Here is a 20353-nt window from a genome sequence, read left to right as displayed (position 1 = left end):
GTTTCATGCAAGACAATGGTTTGGATTGCATCAAGCATCCCAATATTACATTGAATCATTTAGCTAGGGACGGAGTTCACCTAAATTTAGCGGGGAATAGGGCTTTTCTTTCAAACATCAGAGTGGCAGTAGCTGTTAGTCTCCCTTAAAAATTCCTTTGCAGCAACAAAACGGCTCTTTTAAGAGCCACACACATAGTCTGAAAAGAGCTCATCATTCTGACACGTTTGCCCGGGTTTCAAGTGGCAAGTTTAGGAAGTGAGATGTGATTTTATCAAAGACACATGACGTTACAATTGTCGGCTGTGCAGGAACTAGCCAGCTTCTCCATCCATCCCTCTTACGTTTGAAAACGTTCCCAGTTGATATCACTAACTAGGCTACTTGTATAGCCTTTGATAGGCTTGTAAATTACGCTGAATAGCCTGGCCGCGCAAAGTCTCCAAGACGCGCTCATTTTGGCAGTCAGTTACAACAGTATGCCTTTCTATCCTTAATGTATTGTCTATTAGCTTCCATGACACATAATATGCCTGGCGCTGGTTCTCCCTCTAAAAAGACATGTTAATAATAATAATAATAATAATATTTCATATTTCGACCAGCCCCGACTCTACACCGAGCTCACCGTCATGTAGCCTATGGCATCTGACTTTGCGGGTAAGAGCCCGGCCGACATTCATCAGTTTCTCCTCCAAAAACAACTGAACGAAAAAAGCATGGCACAAGTGTACACTCTCACAGCCTCGATTGACTGGCTGCCCTGTAAAATAAACAAATAGCCTATAGCCTATGGAAATCAGTGGTTAACAATTCAAGTCGCAGGCGAAAACTCGCAATGCAACTTGTGATGATAATTAGACGTCAATGTGTAAGTAGAGGCATGTTGGAATAGCAGCATGTAACCGTCTGGAGCAGATCTGGCGGACATCAGGGCTGTAAAGAAGTCCTGAAGGTCTTTTAATAAGGAATTCATTCTTTCTGCTAATCTTTTATTTTATTGGCTTTGTTTTGTGGGACTTTTCTTTTGAAACTCTTAGAGCGGAAGTAGTTATGTTGCTTTTGCACGCTACTTGACATAAGTGTGGGCACTAGCAAGTAGATTAAAGTAAATGAAATTAGTAGTTCCATATAAAGTAGTGTCATAGAATAAACAAACATAGCTTGGCAAACTCCATTTGGCCACCATTGTATGTTGCCCCATGTTGTGTAGCACTTACACATAAGCACACAAGTTGTTTACAAGTATCACATGTTATAGTGTCCAAGCATCTCAAACTTTGTGACGCCAGGGATGCTTAAACAGACACAAATTAGCTTTTGTTTTCAGGGCCCCATCAGTTTATTACAGAAAGCGAGCATGTATTAAAATGAAGGGCAGTGTTTCTTAACCACTGGCAGGTATCAGAGCCTCATCTAGCGCGCTGTGGAGGACCTCACATCAATCTAACACAGATAGCTTTTCATGCATTGGGAAGGTGGTCCTCACAATAGTTTTACCAATCAAAAGTGGGCTTTGAATTTCAATAGGTTGAGTTCCCCTGCTATTCGCTGCATTTCCATTGTGCATAATGTTAGCAGACAGTGATGACCAAATATGAACAATACATGATTTTAATAGTGCTGAAATGCATCTGCAGCAACATTGAAGACATTGGAGTCACTTTGGAGACTTCTTTCAACGGGGTAGGGAGGGTGCATTGGAGAGAGAATGAGGATTTCCGATTTGAAAGGGATCCAGTCAATGAAAGTTCGGATGGAATGAAAATAGCTATTGCTCAAACGGTCAAATGGCACAGTTGTAATTTGTTTGCAAGATTAAACAGAGTAGCCAACATACTGTAATCCCATTTGAAATTGGCAAATAAAGAAATGGCCTAACAAACAACATAATAAACATTACAGTGCCTTAATGTAGTTATAGCTAAATGGGGAAACGAGTAGCCTATCCCTTCATACACACGGTGAAGACACAGAGATGAAGAATATTTGAACTCAGTAAACCCTTCATGTTAATTCAACTGTGTGTATGTGATTCCAGCTGGTGATGTCATCAGTCCTTGCGGTGGAGTCAATCGTAGAAGGTGGGGGAATCTTTGGCCAACACCAGCTTCATTTCTTGCAGGTGTTGGAAGTTCAGCGCCTTAATGGTCTGCGTGGGGACAGCAGGGACAGCGGGGACACTGGTGACTGTGCTGTTCTTGCTCAGAGACGGGGACTCAGGGCTTCTCGTCATCTGAGTGAAAATAGGTAGACTGACAACGGAGAAGAAACTTTAAGTTTTAATTGATTACACAGTATGTTTTAACTTTGAATGAATAATGTTTTTTGAAATAAATATTAACTTGATGGATGTTGTCACACTGTCAGCCAGCCTTCAAGTGTAGCACTTAGACATATTGTAAGCACACATGATGTTGTAGTGTACAAGCATTTCCATGAATTTCATCATGGGATCTGAATACCAGTGTCAAGATTAGCAAATCCCACCAGCGAGTATTTCCTGCAGCAGCTCAAAAAGTTCCGGGTCAGTCGTTACACTCAATCACTCTCCCTGCCTTTTATTTGTTAGATAATGTTCTGTCTGTTTGTGATCAAACAAAATATCTGGGTCACTTAATCACTGACCAAATGTCTGATGATGACCACATGTATTAGACAGTGGCGTGTGCTATATGGGCAGGCTAACATGCTGGTGCGGAAATTTCGTTAATTTTCAGATGATGTAAAGATGAACCTTTTCAGAGCCTACTGTACCCCCATTTATACTGCTCGCCTGTGGGTGAACTTCAAAAAAGCGAGCCAACATCAGCTTCAGGTTGCATATAACGATTGTATGCAGAATTTGATGATAAAACCTAGGTGGAGTAGTGCAAGTGACCTATTTTGTAAGGCAGGAGTCTACACTTTTCAAGGCCAGAATGCCATCATAGTAGTGCTAACCAACCCTGTGTTTAGTGGTGTGAGATACAACTCACAAATGTAACATATGTATGTGACATAAAGACATGACATGAAATGGTGAATTTGACAGATGTTTCTAATGACATTTGTTAAGTGGATGTTGTCACAAGGTGTCTGTGTGTGTGTACAATGTGCATCAAAACACAGACACTTACCTTCATTTATAGAACCATTTGCAACAGTAGCCCCATAACGCGACGCCTTCCTACTGTACTTACTGTACAGCAGTGGGCGCCACACAGCGTTAGAATCCTGAATAGGTGGACAAGGCTGTTTAAAATGTTCTCCTACCCATATCCAACCTCTGATTGCAGATCTGCAGATATGATCGCCTGCCTAGTGAAGCCAGTAAGTTTGTCGTGGAGGTAAAATTATACTGGTGCGTGAAACAACTGTTTACAAGCAGTCTTTGCACAGCCTGTGCCGTATTGAGGACAGGAGAAGCTTCCTAGTGCCGACAGGAAGCTTGGGAGTTTGAGTATTTCATAAAGTGTTTTGCTTCCCAGGTGCGCTGGATTTGTGTTGATCACTGACAGCCGCATGTGTTGTTTGCTCGCCGCGTGCAAGCGGTGCACCATGATAGTGAGATCAAACACACTTTGCTGTAAATTCAGTGCAGGCTGTGCAAAGACTGCTTCTAAACCCATGTTTCACGCATCAGTATCATTTAACCTCCCCGGCAAACTTACTGTCTTCACTAGGCTGGCCATCATATCCTCTGATTTGCAGTCGGAGGTCGGATACAGGTAGGAGAGCTTTTTGAACAGCCTTGTCCACCTATTCTGGATTGTAGCTGTGTGGCGCTGACTGCTGTACAGTAAGTACAGTAAGAAGGCGTCACGTTATGGGTCTACTGCAGCAGTTGTCCCAGCATCTGCGAATGAATAAAATGAACAAAGTTTGACTGTAATATTTATGACAGTAGATCGCTTTAGAACAAAACATAGTCAGGCAGGTGTATAATTTTTCTACATTTATTTTGGAACACCGGAGTAGAGAACTTGTAAAACCTGGTGGAAAAACAGATCTAACTTATCTGTTAGTGTACATTTTGATTAACTTTTAGTGACCTATGAGAAATATAACGAATGTGGGTAATACACTTGAGTGTTATCATCAACAGCGTCATCCTCATCCATGCCAATTAGTTTGATTATGATTAATTTTTAATCATCTAACGTTATGCAGGTGTTGTAGAAAGTTGGAGATGTTGGAGCCCTTAGCTGCGACTGCAACTTGGGTAGGTTTTGCACACTGGGTAGCTGTCATCTTTAACAAGACACTGCGCGTCCTTTTTGTAACCGAAATGCTGCCATACCCATGACTTTAGACGTTTTTTTGGGGGGAAGAGATCATTTCTTTGAGTTGCTTGTGGTCTCTCAGGCTCTGCCATTACGTTAGCTGTAATGCTAGCGTAGGCAAGAGTCAGATAACTAACTAGCGTTACATCGTTACATCGATGGCCGTTCAGTAAACAAATTAAGAGGTCACGGAGACCACAGTTCGTGTCAGGCGACTGACACATCGCGCACGTCTCTGAAAAGTTTATGTTTGGCTGACGTCCATGGCTATGAGCTGTGTTTGTGCACCCGCTAAATAGTCCGTGCGGAAACGAAGCGAGAGATTGGTTCCTCTCGTTCCAGCGTTGTTTGCGCCGCATCGTTGTTTAAACTGACGGACTTATTTTGACAACAAAACACCCGGTGTTACGGAGCCTCTGCGGTTATATAACCGTGACGTTTTAAATGGCGGTTAATAGTCAAACCCCTTAACCCCTGCCTCCCTAGTTTCAACTGGGCAGTGTAGCTCCATTAGCTGTTAGCGGCTAACGGCTAATCCACAGTCATTCCAACCAGTTCAACACAACAACCCAACATCAAATAAACGAGTGGGCCAGATATATGGGGTAACATATCTCTAACACAGGGTACCTAACAAAACCACCAGCTTACCTGGAAAACGCCATAGAACTGAATCTGTTTCAGGCACACGTTCAACTTCAGATGGCTCGTTTTCATTTCCGGGTCCGAGATCTCATGGGTGTGACGCGCTCGCGCGAGAGTACCGCAACCCCGACCTTCTCTGCACAAACGCTGTTCACATAGTGATGCTGCCACCTGTTGGCGATAGACTGGTGCTACAGGACTCAGGCTAATGTGACGTTTTGTGTGGGAGTGTTTGAATAAACCCATTGCAGCAACGTGACGTGCGCATGCGTGGAGGACCTTGGTCAAAGCGCGCTAGCTTGGCGCTCATTCCTTGTTCTGACTCAGATACCACGGACCACTGGAAAAATGCAGCGTCCGAACACCCCCACTTGCTCCCCCAGCAAAATCGCGAGATACGCCACTCCAGGGCCGATGTCCCAACTCCGGGAGAGGCTCATAATATTTCGGGTAGGTGTATTTTGTGTTCATTTGAACAGATTCATAGCCATACAGTGTTCACTTTATCATGGTCCAATCAAGCTATTTGTGTGGAACATTCGACTGTCCTTGTAAAGGGAAAATGGGTTTTGGGTGAAAAGCAAAGAGAAACGGGCAGAAATGGCTTGCTATGCACAATAGATGTTTGGGTAGTTAACTAAAAACAGCTATTGGAACAACTCAGAATTACACTGGGGCTGTGTTGTGAGTTATGTTTCTCTGTTATGGAGAACCCACCTGTCAGCCAGAATGGACGCTAATACAAGGCAGAGAAACCATTCTCCTGTCAACATATTTTTGCCAGACAAGCCTCTGTTTGTTCCTTTTTAAATATACTTTATTCAATTATTCAATCAGGGGTTATAAACATTTACACTAAATACATTTGTTTTTGTGTTTTTATTTTATTTGTTATTAACAGTATAAAAAAATAGTTATCAAAAATAAGAAGTCTGTTAGAAGGTGAGCAGGAGCCAGGGTGTGGGTGTCTTTGTTCTGAAGTCCAGTGAAATTTGTATTTTCAGTTATGCTATGATTTGTTTATAGACCACTTCACCTGGGATGACGGCTTGGTGGATAATTATGGCACACCTCGTCTTCCACAATTTGGCCATGACCACACAAACAACCGTCCAGAAAAAGTCCTGGTGTGGCCCTGTCATAGTTAAATTAAAGACACCATACATCACAGCATTGTAATTCACAGTAACATAAAGACCAATACCAATCATTTTCCCCCAAACATATTTAGATGGCTCACATTTTAAGAGCAGATGTTCAACAGTCACATCCTCCTTGCAGTCGTCCATAGGACACTCTTTGGTTTTAACAAAGCAGCTCCACTTGACGACTGCTCGGACCGCTAGTCTGCCAACTGAGACCAGCCACATGATGTCTCTCTTGTTTTCTGAGAGACACTTACTAAATATATTTTTAATACAGACCTGAGAGCTTGCTTAATGTAAATGTTTGTATGGGAAAACCCCACCATACAAGTTATTACACAATTTTACATATATATATTGGTTGGACATTTCATTCCCAGCAATATTAATGTGTGCAAACTTGTTCACAAAGTCACCAGACAAAAGTTGACAGGTTGCTGTATTTGGATGTGCTGATACATGTTTATTCAATAATAATGTGTTGTTCTTTTCACAGCATGATCTGGCCCAGGGGCAAATCCCCAGGGAAGAGATGTGCACAAAGGTAGACTTTATCACCAACTGGTGCCTCCAGCACCTGCAGGCCAAACAGCCCGCTCCCTCCGCTCAGGAGCTGGCTGCTTTAAGAGACCAAGTGCGTGAGGAGCGGAGGCAGCGGGCTGTTTTGTCCACCAAAGTGGCCCAGCTGGAGGCCCAGCTGAAAACCCTGGAGGACGAGGCCGGTAGGCGGATGGAGCAGGAGTGGGACCGGGCACTTGTGAACGAATTGAATGGTGAGTGTAAATTCTCTCACATTTATGAACAACACAACACAAATCCACAGCTCTGCCAGAGAACCCACAATAACCAAAACATTCCTCCTATGTAAGGTGTGTAGCATCTGTACATATAACGAGAGCAATGTTAAAGGGACACCCCATGGATTTTCAATGATGATTTATTTAGCAGAATCTCACACATATCCAAAAACTGGAAACAGTTTTGCAGGCATGATTTGAATTGGACAGATATTGAGCGCTCATTTGAGTGAAAGTTGTGGACCAGTGAGGTCATTCATGCACAAATGCCATCACTTGTCCACAGCTTAACTCAAATCAACTCTCAATAACTGTCAAACTCCATGAATGGCTGCAAAACTGTTTATATTTTTCTGATATACTACTGATTTTGGGATGATGACAAAGCTGGTTGAAAATCGGTGGAGTGTTCCTTTAAGAGTTGACTCATTACATGAGACGTAATGCGGGTTTGGTTCTGAGGTGTGCCAATAGTTTAGTTCCACCTGCATGTGCGATGTGACTAGCAGTTTTGATACAATAAGGCTGTACGTCACCTTACTAAATACACAGACTATTGTGAAGCACTGACATTGCATGACTGTGCTGTAAACATGAATGAGCTTTGAACATTTGTTGTGTTTTTAGAATCAGAGATAGCTGCCGGTTCCACTCCTGCTCCTGGAGCTGCAATAGAGGTGGCTGGAGGTAAGCAATGCATGGCAGAAATGTGAAATGGTATGTCAGCTGTCTTAGTCAGAGTCTTGTGTCCAGTGCTAGGATACTAAACCTCAAACGGTTACATGCTGCCACTCCGACGTGCTGCCACTCCGACGTTCTGCCACTCCGAAATATGGGCACTCAGAAAGGGGGTCTATATTCCCCGTTTTTCACTAATCTCTCCCAGCCCCCACGCCAAACCTAACCTCCCCCCATGCCTAAACCTAACCTCCCCCAGACCCTAACGCAAAACCTAACCTCTCCCACCCTCACGCCTAAACCTAAGGTCGGCATTGCGGCTTCTAAGGTGAACGACCGCCAGTTCGAATAATGGAAGTTAACGTTCAGAGTGGCAGGGCTTCGGAAAGGCAGACAGTTACCACCACAAACGGAACTTGAAAATTGACTACTGTGTTATTGAAAGGTAGAGTAAGCTTGGAAAAGTCCATTGTTTTTCGACTAGGCTGTTGAGTGATTTGCAAGCAACAACTTTGGAAAATCAAAATGACAAAGCAGATGAGTTAACATAATAATCCACACATTCCACAGTGTTCCCATTGGTCTTTGAAATTCTGTTTTTGTATTTGATGTGTGCCAAAGAAATCCAAGCCTTGAAAGTTTGTGAAAAATGACATGTTTCATTGAACATGCGAGAATGTATAGATATAGTGCATGGGTTGGAGTGTAATTTTAAAAATAACATGTAGTGTGGCATCACTGTAACATAGGAGTTTCAGAAATGTCCACACGTGTTATGATTTTTTTAATAGTTGTGTGTGAGCTTCTGTAAGTAGCTGTCACACATGACTGTGCTGTCGTCATTATTGACCTTTGAACATTTGTTGTGTTTTTTGAATCAGAGACATCTGCCGGTTCCGCTGCTGCTGTTGTGGCTTCTGAGAACCATGCTGCCGGTAAGCAATGTGTGACATGGCAGAAATGTGAAGTTGTACGTCAGCTGTCATTGTTGTACTCTTGTGTCCAGTGCTAGGTTACTAAGCTTCTAACGTAACTTGAACATTGACTACCGTGTCATTGAAAGGTAGACTTAGCTATTCGCTTAGGCGATTAGGCTATTCAGTGATTTGCAAGCAACATCTTTGGGAAATAAAAATGACTAAGCAGATGAGATAACATAATAATCCACACATTCCACAGTGTTCCCATTGGTTTTAGAAATTCTGTTTGTGTATTTGATGTGTGCAACAGAAATCCAAGCCTTGAAAGTTTGTGAAAAATGACATGTTTCATTTAACATGCTTGAACGTCTAGATTTTGTGTATGAGTTGGACTCTAAATTGAAAACGATCGTTTGTCCTCACTGTAACATAGGTGTTGACAAGTGTCCACACATTGTTGGATTTTAGTAATAGTTGTGTGTGAGCTTCTGTAAACACCTGTCACTTGTCATTGTAGGATTGTCAGTGTTATAGTAATTTCGCTTGGTCTGTGTCTCAAACTATGCTCTGTTGGCTCTTGAAATATGAGGCAATTGGTTGTGAAAATTCTTTGCATTTGAAGTTTTGGAAGACGTGGGAACCTGTGTCCAAACTCCATGTGCTGAATTGGGAGAATAACAGTTGCTTTTTTGTGTTTTTCAGAGATGGAGTAATGTTTGTCCTTGTCTTTTGTTTGTTGTTCTTGTTGTTTGTTGTTCTGTTGGAGGACACTGAAATAAAGTTGTAGTTTTCATGTAGTGATGTGTCGCCTGGATTAATGATTCAGCATGTAGTCAAAGTGTACCGATTAATTTAGGTTCATGGGTATGGATTGAATAATCAGGGGACTTTGAAGTTACATGTTAACAGACAATAAATCAGGTGTAAAATAAATTAGACCTAGTTGAAGGACATTGTATTTTGGCCATTTCATAAATCGGCAGTACTTGTTCCAATTTCCTCTGGCCCCAATGTGTATATTGTCTTATTGATGACATGTCAAACCAACAATGTGGCTTGTTAAATCATTGTGAATGCATCATACATGCAAAGGATATTTCAGTTGTGTTGTGACGATGGAGGTACATTATGCGGCAAGTGGGTATGGTCAAATTTACATGAAAGAGAAAATGTATTTCCACTTTGTGTTAGCTTATCCATACTGAGACACTGGCATTGTGTAAGTTGTGACAATTCTTGTCTAATAAGATGAATTGGACAGGAATGGAGGCCACCACACATCCTGGATGGCAAGTACTCTGGAATTAACTGTGATGTTCGAAATCACGGTTATTAGTGGAATTGGTGAAATGCTGCATTTTAAAGTGTTCTGGATAGATAAATGTTTGATGAAACCCCAAAGTACCCCTGCTTTTCTCTTGGAGGCAGAGTGACTAGACTGGAAGTGAAATTGGTCCCAAAAATATCAGAGCTGACAGAGGCATGGATAAAACTTACAATCCTGTATGAACTGTTAAACTGCTTTTGTGAACAGGTGGACATGAAATTTGCCATTCAACGATTACAGCTTAAAATGATACAATTAAACACTATTCATTGGATTCCATGTTGGTATATGATTACATCATAGAGGCGAGGTGTGTACTGTCGTAATGTGAATGTAGATTGAATTGAAAAATGGCAAATCTCTGCCATTGTTCTTAATTCATTCATTTTAAATGTATTGATTGTTGAATGAGACCAATGTTGTGGCTATTCATTTTAAAATGGAAATGCAGCCTTTATTTCATTGCTTATAGAGTGTAATTTGCATCTGGAAGGAATTAATTACAATGATCTATGCAGTATCATTCTGTTTTACTCAGAGCCTTTACTTTGAAAGATAACCCTGGAAGTGGTGTGTGTTTTTGAGGTTAGTGTGACAGCGGAGCAGGGGGCCTTTACTTTGAAAGATAACCCTGGAAGTGGTGTGTGTTTTTGGGTCTCACTTGACAGCGGGCAGGGGGCGGGTTCATTTCAAATGTTCCTTCTCCGATTGGCTATTACAGTCTTTCAAATTTTTTCATTGGTTGACACTGGTTTCTTCCGTGACTGTTGGCCCCGCCCCTTTCCCTTTGTTGCATAGCACAAACTGAGGTAGGTCGACTGTGTCTTGTGCTCTATGTATTTTGCTGGAATATGTTTGTAAATCTGAAGTTAGCTTAGTCAGAAGTCCCTGTATGCATAGTGTAAGACGTTACAGCTTAGCAAATGATTTTTTTTCCATGCATGAATGTGTTAAAATGGTTCTGCTAGTCATACTAGCAACAGTGTTTGGTAGCATGTAGCTCATTGGTAGCATGTAGCTCAATCGGCGTTAGCATGTTGCTACTGTTGCACAAAGTAGACAGGTAGCTTCAGGAAGATTTGTTCTCTCAGCCACTGCAATGTTGCTATTTAAATGCTATCAATGACAATAAAACCACCTATACATCAGAGACTCTGAAGGAAGAATGACTGAAGAGTGTTGCATTGAGGCCAACTGAGAGGCAACATGCAAAGAGTGCATTATAAGGACTGGAGCTGTGGCTAGCTGTAGCTGTGATACTTTTTGTGATTTGTTCAGCCTCAACAGATATGGTGTAATAGTTATCTAGCATTGCAATTGACTTGTGGTTTTGTGGCTGGTGCTGCAGGGGTGCCCAATATGTCGATCGCGATCGCGAAGGTAGTGTGGTCGATAGCATGGCATTGAGGGGTAATTTTTTTTTTTTTTTTTTTTTTTTACTGTTTTTGCACTGTCTTTCCACTGTTTTCCACTGTATACTCAGTGTATATATATATAAATATGTTTGGTAGATCACTTTGACTTGGTCATTTTAAAAGTAGCTCCCAAGCTGAAAAACTGTGGGCACCCCTGGGGGCTATAGCCTACAGTACTACCAAAAATGACACTGGGTGATAGGCTATGGTTGAAATCAATATGATAATCATATAGATTTTTCTCTGTCAATGTTGTTCATGCTAATGTAGGTTAGGATGACGTAGCCTATTTAAACTAACTTTATGCAACTTTCCAGCAAAAGGTAGAATCCACAGTACCATGTACCACTAGAGGTTTCCTCACACCAAATTCAACTATAGGGCAGGCTATTGTTTTTAGTGCTGTCGTGAGTTGGCTGTGTTAAATAAAAAGTCTGCTACATCAATGTAACTAGCCTACTTTGGGGTGAATTGTGAATGGAGGCTAAACATTACTATTTTTTAGAGGTTAGTATTCTGCACAGCCTCTTAGGTCATGTAATGCTTATCACTCAAAAATGAAAAGGGAACATTATATGTAGACTTTAAATCTTGCACAAATGAGATTACGAAATGTGGTTATTAAGGGGGACCCCCTCCCCCCTTAACCACCTCCCACTGCGTAGTGGTTCATACCTTGCCATACCTTGGGTGTTGCTGAAATGCTGCCACTGATTTCACTGTCATGTTGTTGCCTGAAGGAGAAGGTAGTGTATGTGAAGTTAAAAAAAAAAAATATAGTCTGCACACTGCTGGACTTGCTCACAGTTGATTGATTGAAAATAAATCAACTGGGAGCAAGTTGCGCAGTGTGCGGATTCGATTTTTTTTTTTAAGTTTCATTGCTTTTGTCCTGCACCTGCATTTTGAGTGGATGTGCGCGCTCTACGTTTTAACTGTATGTAAAGTTACCTGTGCTTCAATAATTAATTCAGATTTAGACTACTTATGCATTGACCTCTGAAATGAGGACACATTGATCTCCCCTACATAAGCCACCCACTGTTTTTGTCTTTCCTAGATTGACTTGAGATACAGAATTTGCTCTATTGATCATTCACAGGTGAGTTAGCTGTTAGTAAGATGTAACACCAAATTGGAGTGCAATTACTTGCAGATATGTCCACATATTTGTGTGTGTGAAAGAGAGAGAGAGTGAGTGAACCATGAAATACATTCACCTCGCCAAAATGTTTTTGGAAATCTGTGTCAGACACAAAAGTCGCCTTTTGAAGACTCAGGCAACTGGCTGATTCTCATCAAAGTTTGTCTTTTACGAGGACAATTGCTGACTTTTTTGAACAACTAAGCTTCTGATATAGTAAGGTCATGCCTTGTTACCTGTGACTTCATAGTATTGAAATAAAGTGAGTTTAATGCTCAATACAGATTTCCTAAAGGATTTTGGCTAGGTGAAGGGAGGGTTTTGACTGGCTATTGATGACACACAGCATGTAAGACCCTGAGGGTTAGAAATACATCTCCACAAATGGACCAGCTACATGTTTTTTTTTTTCCTATCAGAGGGTATATGTAAGAGTAAACCACATTAATCCCAACTTTGTATTTCAATCTTTCACCTCTATTAAATAGATAATGCATTCAGTTCCACAATTAGTCCTTAGCTGTTACCACGTGCTCTCCGTGATGCCCAATTCTCTTGTTTCTTTGTAGCCTCCTGTTCCAGTTCGACATTTCTGCGCTTGTTTTCAGGTAATTCACTCCATATTTAGAAAAGCACTTTGCAGGCACTCATGTCACTGGATTTGCAGCTGCCATCATATACATTAAAACATGATGTCATGCACCTGAAAGTGTATCTGTGAATAGTATAATGTCTGTGCACTGGGCAGCTTTCTTCCCATGTGTTTTCAGACCAAAATGTCTTTATATTGAAGTGCAGTCTAAGTAAAACTTGGTTGTCTTATTTGCAGGGTCACACCTTTAAACCGAGCCAGAGAAGTCGTGTTCCTCCACATCTGCAGTTTTACATCTTGGTTAGTTTGTCTATTTTGGCCTATTGTAATGAATTACATGAATTGACACCAAGAAGTTGCAAAAAAAAGTAATACTTTTGTTCCCTGAAGAAACCATTAAGATTGTCTTAGTAATTGTTATTTCATTTCTTCACAGGTTGTTTGCTTATCAGCTTCCAAAGACATCGATTACAGCTTTAATTGATTCATTTTTGGGAGTTTATAGATTAGTCCTAGATAGTAGGGAAGGGTTTGGGTTTAGATTAGATTCTTAGCTAGGGTTAGGCTTAGGGTTAGGGTTAGGATAAAGTAGGATAGATACTATTAAAAGATTTGTAGTTCCACATTCATCTACTATACACTTTACTGGTGAGTAAAACAATACATTATTCCAACACCTGTGCTCCCAACAATGACAATAAAATGTAAAGTTTTACTGTGGACTGAGTTCCATCAAGTCAAATTAAGAAACTGACTGTGTGCGGGTTGGGATTTTGTTTTTTTGCAGGCTCCGTGTTGAGAATCTACCTGCAGGAATTCTTTCAGGCTTTGGAGTTTAATATCTTACATCTATACATATTTAGTAGATTTAATAGTCAGATTTGTGATAGAGTTCAAATTTCTCATAAAATACTTCACAGATAAAACATTGTCTAACCGACTCTCTTAGTGTCTCGTAGTCTCTTTCTCTTTCTCTCTCTCTCTCTCTCTCTCTCTCTCTCTCTTTTACTCTTGAAGATGGGGCCGAAAAGCAGGCGATCCCGTGCACAGAAGACGCGATGGACACGGTTGGACGTGGCAGATCCAGATCCACCAACCCATCTGGGCAGCAGCTCAGCGGTATGTTGTGAGAAATTGTGTCAACAACAACAATGGGGGTGTTTTTTTTTATTTTATTCAAGATTGCTTTGGTGTATGTTATGACTGTGCATTTTTGTACTTCCATGACATTTGTTAAAGGGATACTCCACTTTTTCGGGAGTCTAGCTAATCCCCCCCCCCTTCCCCCACATAACCAAGATCCACCACGCATTACTGGCATTGTCTGCACTGTCTACTGTGGGTTACAGTCGTGAAGTTAGTGGCATGTTGTGGTTTGGGTACTCACTACATGAGGAAATATTATTCCAAAATGCACATAATCGTTGTTTTTGTAAGGAAACGAGGTTGGCAGCCATGTTTGGAAAGTAGTGCCGGCTACCTGTTTTCCTTCACACCAGACAGATTCTGTGCATTTTTTAGTAATATTTCATGATGTGGTGAGTACTCGAAGCACAACATGTGTTTTGGCGCCGTGAGATGTGTGTTTTGGTAGATTTATAATACATGTGGACCATTACCCTCTATGGCGATACTAACAAACTACACAACTGTAGCTCACTGTAAACTGAGCGGACAGTGCCATTAAGGTATGGTGTATCTTGGTGATGTGGGGGGGGGGGGGGGGGGGGTGTCAAATTAACTAAACTCCCAAAACAGTGGAGTATCCCTTTAACATGGGACATCCAGGATTTTCCCAATGATCCAGGACAGGCAAATGTTGATATACACCGTGGGCCTTTTTAAAAGCCAAAATGGAAAATATGACATGGTCATGTCTTGTCATCAGATGCCTGAGAGCCCAGCAGATCCAGGGTCAGCAAAGCAGCGGTGGATGACCGACAGGACAACTGGCCAGGCAGCAGTGAAACCGGTACATCCATTGTCCTACAGCAGGGGTGTCCAAACTTTTTGAATGTGGGCCAGAGTAGATCATGTGAAAATATCAGAGGGCCAGCTGCTTCTTGCATCATATGGGTTATTAAAGAAATCAAAAACATCCAATATGGATTTTGTTTGCCGTCTGAAAATGTTGTGCCTTGTTCATACTAGATGCTTGTCTACAAACTATGATAGTGCTGTCATGGTGAATGGAAAAAACGCAAAGTGAACCTGCTTGATTAACCAATACTGTGTGGAGGGCCACATAATGTATTTTGAGAGACAAGCCATGGGCCATTTAAAATCGCATATCCCACATTTGGCCCCCGGGCTGGACTTTGGACCTGCCTGTCCTACAGTGTACTGAAACAGCATATTTGTAGCACACTTATGTCTTTGCCATCTTGTCATTACCACTAAGCACAATGAAAGACAACACCACTAAAGACATTTTTTGGCAGGTCATCGTCACAATGTATGCTATTAAATGTATTTCAAATTTGATTGAAACATACACTGTTGTTGAAAATGTTTGACAAATCGCCCAGTCAATGAGTATTTGGTCACAGCCTCAATTGTGCAGTCATGTAGAGGTAATTTTATTTAATGGGTAGAGGAACTGAAGGAATTAAGTCAATATTGAAAATGGTTGATCCTTTATTTAGTACTGAAAACAGAACAGGCATAGGGTACTTTGAGTCCATTTACAAATCTGCACTTAATTCATTCAGTTAAATACATTTGGCATATAATGAGAAATTGTGCAGTTGCTGTCAATGTTAAAGCGCAGTTAGAGCCAGTGGATAGACTTTGTTTCCTACTCTTTACAATCAAAGGCTCTTGGAAATGTGGAGGTGCTGTTACTTATAATTCTTTACGTTAGTATTGTTGATTTTCTTTGTATGGCCCACTAAGAGAGACTAAAGTACTATGTTGACCTGTAGAGTAAATTGAGTTTGACACCCCTGTGACTTAGATACTTCTAGTGTGGCAGGATATGTTTGTGCCGTATGTCTGTTAACATCTGCTTTAACAGCCAACACTTGTCAAAACTGCTATGCAAATGTTTGTCATCATCAGATACCTGAAACCACAGGGACAAATCCCTGGTTCAACAAGAACACACCAGCTTCAAAGGCAGTGTTCCAGCAGGTGACTATTGTCCAATCAATGTTTTTTGTGTGTGCAAATGCTCAATAGGGCCATATTCTAAATGACTATTTCAGTGTTTATTATTTTCTTTCTGAAGCATTTTTGATTCTGATTTAAATGTTTAATGAAATTGTAATCCTTTAAGGTAGGCTTTTTTGGCAACTGTGGACAAGCATCTTGTCATGTACTGTTTTGTCCACTAGAGGGCAGTAGTCCAGTAAAAATGTCACTTGACCTCACACTAATTGCAACAAAACCAAACTCAACTGATTTTGTATCCTCAATATGTCCTCAATGAAGCAAAAAAAGTGTTAAGGAAATGTATGAAGGGGAATTTTTGAAAATGACCCATATGATGCTACCAAAAGTGTTTTTTTTTTTTTTTTTTTTTTTTTTTTTTTTTTTTCTCGAAGCAAAAAACACATACAGGATATAAGTGATGAGATTTATGGCACATTAAAAAAAAGGCTTCCATAGGCTACCATCATATTTAGGTCATTTTCAAAACATTTCCTTAACACTTTTTTTCCTTCATTGAGGACATATTGAGGGATTTGTGGGATTTGGCATAGTGCTACCTACTGGCAACTGAACTAGCAGTTTTTCGAGGTCCGTACATTTGATTGACTTCAAAGTCGGACAGTGCGCTGTTGGGAAGCAGACAGAACACACAGACCTTACACACACTGCACAATACTACTTGTGTACTGGTACCTGCAAACTAGATTTGAAGGCCGTGTAGTGGCCTCATAATATAGTAGATAAAAAAGCTGATATATGGTTGTCATGATTAATGCTTCCATTCACATTTTTTCCCTGTCCTGTCCGAAACACCTGATATATACTGAATTTACTCCCAATCCTGCGGGAGTCTCACAGAATACAAGGGACTCCTGAACAAATGTCAGTGTGTATTGTGTATACAAAACATAGGCTACATAGTGAAACACAATGGCAATGAAAAACAGAAAATAACATACTTCAGATGCCCTCTCCCTCCTTTTTCAAAATGAAATACCTTGGTCTCCCCAGCATGTACAATGAAAATGCCCTTTCCCTGTTCTTTTTAACCTTTCACCACAGCAGCTAAATATCATATATTTATTCATTCAGCCACAGATCCCAAAGCCAACCACCTGTAAACCTGGACGTCAGGTTTCAGCTAGAGGGTATGTATCAGCTAGAGGGTATGTATCAGCTGGCAGCAAACCCTGGACCAGTGTGCAAGCAACCCATTGTCAAAGTGATCGCCGATATGGTTTCGCCTCAAGAAATCATCAGTGCACATGTATGGCATTGACCTTTCTGGCCTACCAAAATGAAGGAGCCAACCTGGACACCCCTAACCTTGATGAAATCCTGCACAATGGTGATATGTTGTACTCCGCTGTTAGGAGCCAACATAGGCTGAACGGGAGACCGGAACGGAACCACTTGAGCTTTGAAGACTTGCCACCAAAGGTTACAATCAAACTAAAGACCTACGCCTCATACAAGACTCCGGCACATATGGGATTCCTGCGAGCCGCTCCTCCTCCTGACAAAGTACACTGGTGGCTGAAACTTTCAGACAGACTTCAGTGTCTCTCGTCAACTGTCACCCAAGCCATGCTCACTGTATCCCCCAATACCATTGCCGTGTTCAGGAACACATCGGGACAGTATGGCTTGTTTGATTCTCATTCTAGGACCGCCAACGGATTCCACACCGAATTTGGGAAAGCTGTCATGTTGACGTTCACTCACCTGAGTGATCTGATTGACAAGATACACCAGATGTGCGCACAACATCCCTCTGATCAGCAATATGACTTCATGCCTGTGTCATTTCGAACGGAAGCCCAATGTAGTCCAACCTTTGGACAGTCAAGCAGAGTGCGAATCTCTGCCCCGACTTCAACTGTACCACAAATGGCCACAACTGGACAGTCTCCACCCAGCAAATCTCAGACACGGTCTACTCGTGCGCGTAAGTCACCACAGACTTCAACCACACCACAAGTGGAAACCAGTGTCGGAGTGCCAAACCCACAAACCAAAAGGAAATCCACAGGTATGAGCAAACCAAGTGTAAGACAGTCAAACGAAGACGATGTGTACATCCAAGAATCTGGACCACAAGCAGCTGTAGAGCCCCAAACCAGCAAACGTTCTAGACGGTCACAACAGACCTCAACCACACCACAGGTGGAAAATAGTATATCAGCCCCAAACCCCCCCAAAAAAAGAAAATGCACAAACAAGAAACCAAATGTCAAACGTCAAAGAAAAGAAGCTGGTCACATGGAACCATCTGTACCACAATCAGAGACAACTGGAGAGCCCCAATTCAGCAAACGTTGTAAATGGCATTTAAATGGTTGTACTTGTGGAGTGTCAGCTGGTGTGTCCATGTCACAACAGACCTCAACCACACCACAGGTGGAAACTAGTGTCACAGCCCCAAACCCACAAAACAAAAGAAAGCCCACAAACCAGAACAACCCAAATGTTAAACGGCCATGCAATGAAGCTGTGCACATGGAACAATGTGTGCCACAATCAGAGACAATTCTCCAGCTGAAATCCGCCCCACTTTCCAAACAGTCTACTCAGCTGCAGCTCTCAAAAGACAGTACAATTGTACCACAAGCGCAACTTAATGTTGGAGTCCAAAACCAACACAGTGAAGGTCCATCTATAAACCTAAGCAAAATAAATAAAACCCGGCAAATTAGAGAAGCCAGACGCATGGAAAGGAACATAAAAAAAGAATGCGCAGAACAGAAAGCCAAACCTACCTCTCATGAAGAAACACAGGCGAAAAAACTAAAACTTGAACAAACACAGGACAAAAAACGAAAATGTGAAAAAGCTCGTTATCACCTGGATCCTAAATTCAAAAAGACACGGAAGGAAAACATGAAAGCGTACCTCACCAACAGATACAGCATAGATCCGAGTTTCAAAGAAAAACAGAAAACATACTGCACCAAGAGATATAAGACAGATCCTATTTTCCATGAAAAAAAGAAAACATACATCACCAAGAGATACAGCACAGATCCTATTTTCCAAGCAAAACAGAAAACATACCTCACCAAGAGATACAGCACAGATCCTATTTTCCAAGCAAAACAGAAAACATACCTCACCAAGAGATACAGCACAGATCCTATTTTCCAAGCAAAACAGAAAACATACCTCACCAAGAGATACAGCACAGATCCTATTTTCCAAGCAAAACAGAAAACATACCTCACCAAGAGATACAGCACAGATCCTGCTTTCAGAATAAAGCAAAGACAACATATTCGGAATAGGTATCTTAATGACCCAAGTTTCAGATTGCATCACATACAACGCTGTACTAAAAACAAGACAAACTACTTCTTGAAAAACCCCTCAGCTCACATCCTGCACAAGTTGCACTGTGCATGGAAAATAACAAGGAAATACCTTAACCGTAACCACCAGCAGATCCCGCATGAGCAACAGCAGCCTGTACAGAACCCTTTGATGCGAGCTGCCCAATCTGCGTTCCGTGCAAAGACTCAGCTTGGCCCCATCCATGTCTGCACTGTCTGCCACAGAACCCAATTCCGAAACCAAGTACGAGTTTGTATACGAACAAAATACAAGAAAAACCCTGATGTGGTGGCTGCTTGCCTAACAGGACAATACATTCATACTTGTGACAATGACTGCTCAGGACCAGCAACATGTACAGTCCCAGAAGTGAGGAGGACAGAATGGATCTGCGGAACTTGTCATAGTTATGTGACAAGAGGACTGATGCCAGACATAGCAGTGGCAAATAAATTAGAGCTGACACCTATCCCCAAAGAATTGAGCGGCTTGAAACCAATTGAAAGACAGTTGCTGGCTCAAATACTGCCATTTGCCAAAATTGTGGCATTGCCCAAAGGAAAACAAAAAGCTATACACGGTGCGGTTGTGTGTGTTCCTGCTGATGTCAACAAAACACTCACTTCTCTGCCCAGAAGTAGCAATGAATCCCAGGTTCTGAAGGTCAAATTAAAACGACATCTAAATTACAAAGGATATCAGTACTACCAGACAGTCAATATGAGAAATTTGGTGGCGGGAGCTGCAGTACTGAAAGGTATGAATCCAGATTTTGCAGATACGCCAATAAATAACAATGCCACGTTTGATGATGAAAATGATCCTGATGTCCAGCCAGAGGAAGTAGAGGACCCACAAGCAGTAGAGGAGCCACAAGCTGACAATGAAGAGGAAGACCTGGATCAGCTTAGACATGGTCTTATTCTAGACTCATGCCTGCAGCCT

The sequence above is a fragment of the Poromitra crassiceps genome (assembly GCF_964638095.1).
Source record: "Poromitra crassiceps genome assembly, chromosome: 2".
NCBI classification, from domain to species: domain Eukaryota; kingdom Metazoa; phylum Chordata; class Actinopteri; order Beryciformes; family Melamphaidae; genus Poromitra; species Poromitra crassiceps.
Note: the sequence above shows the minus strand (reverse complement) of the source record.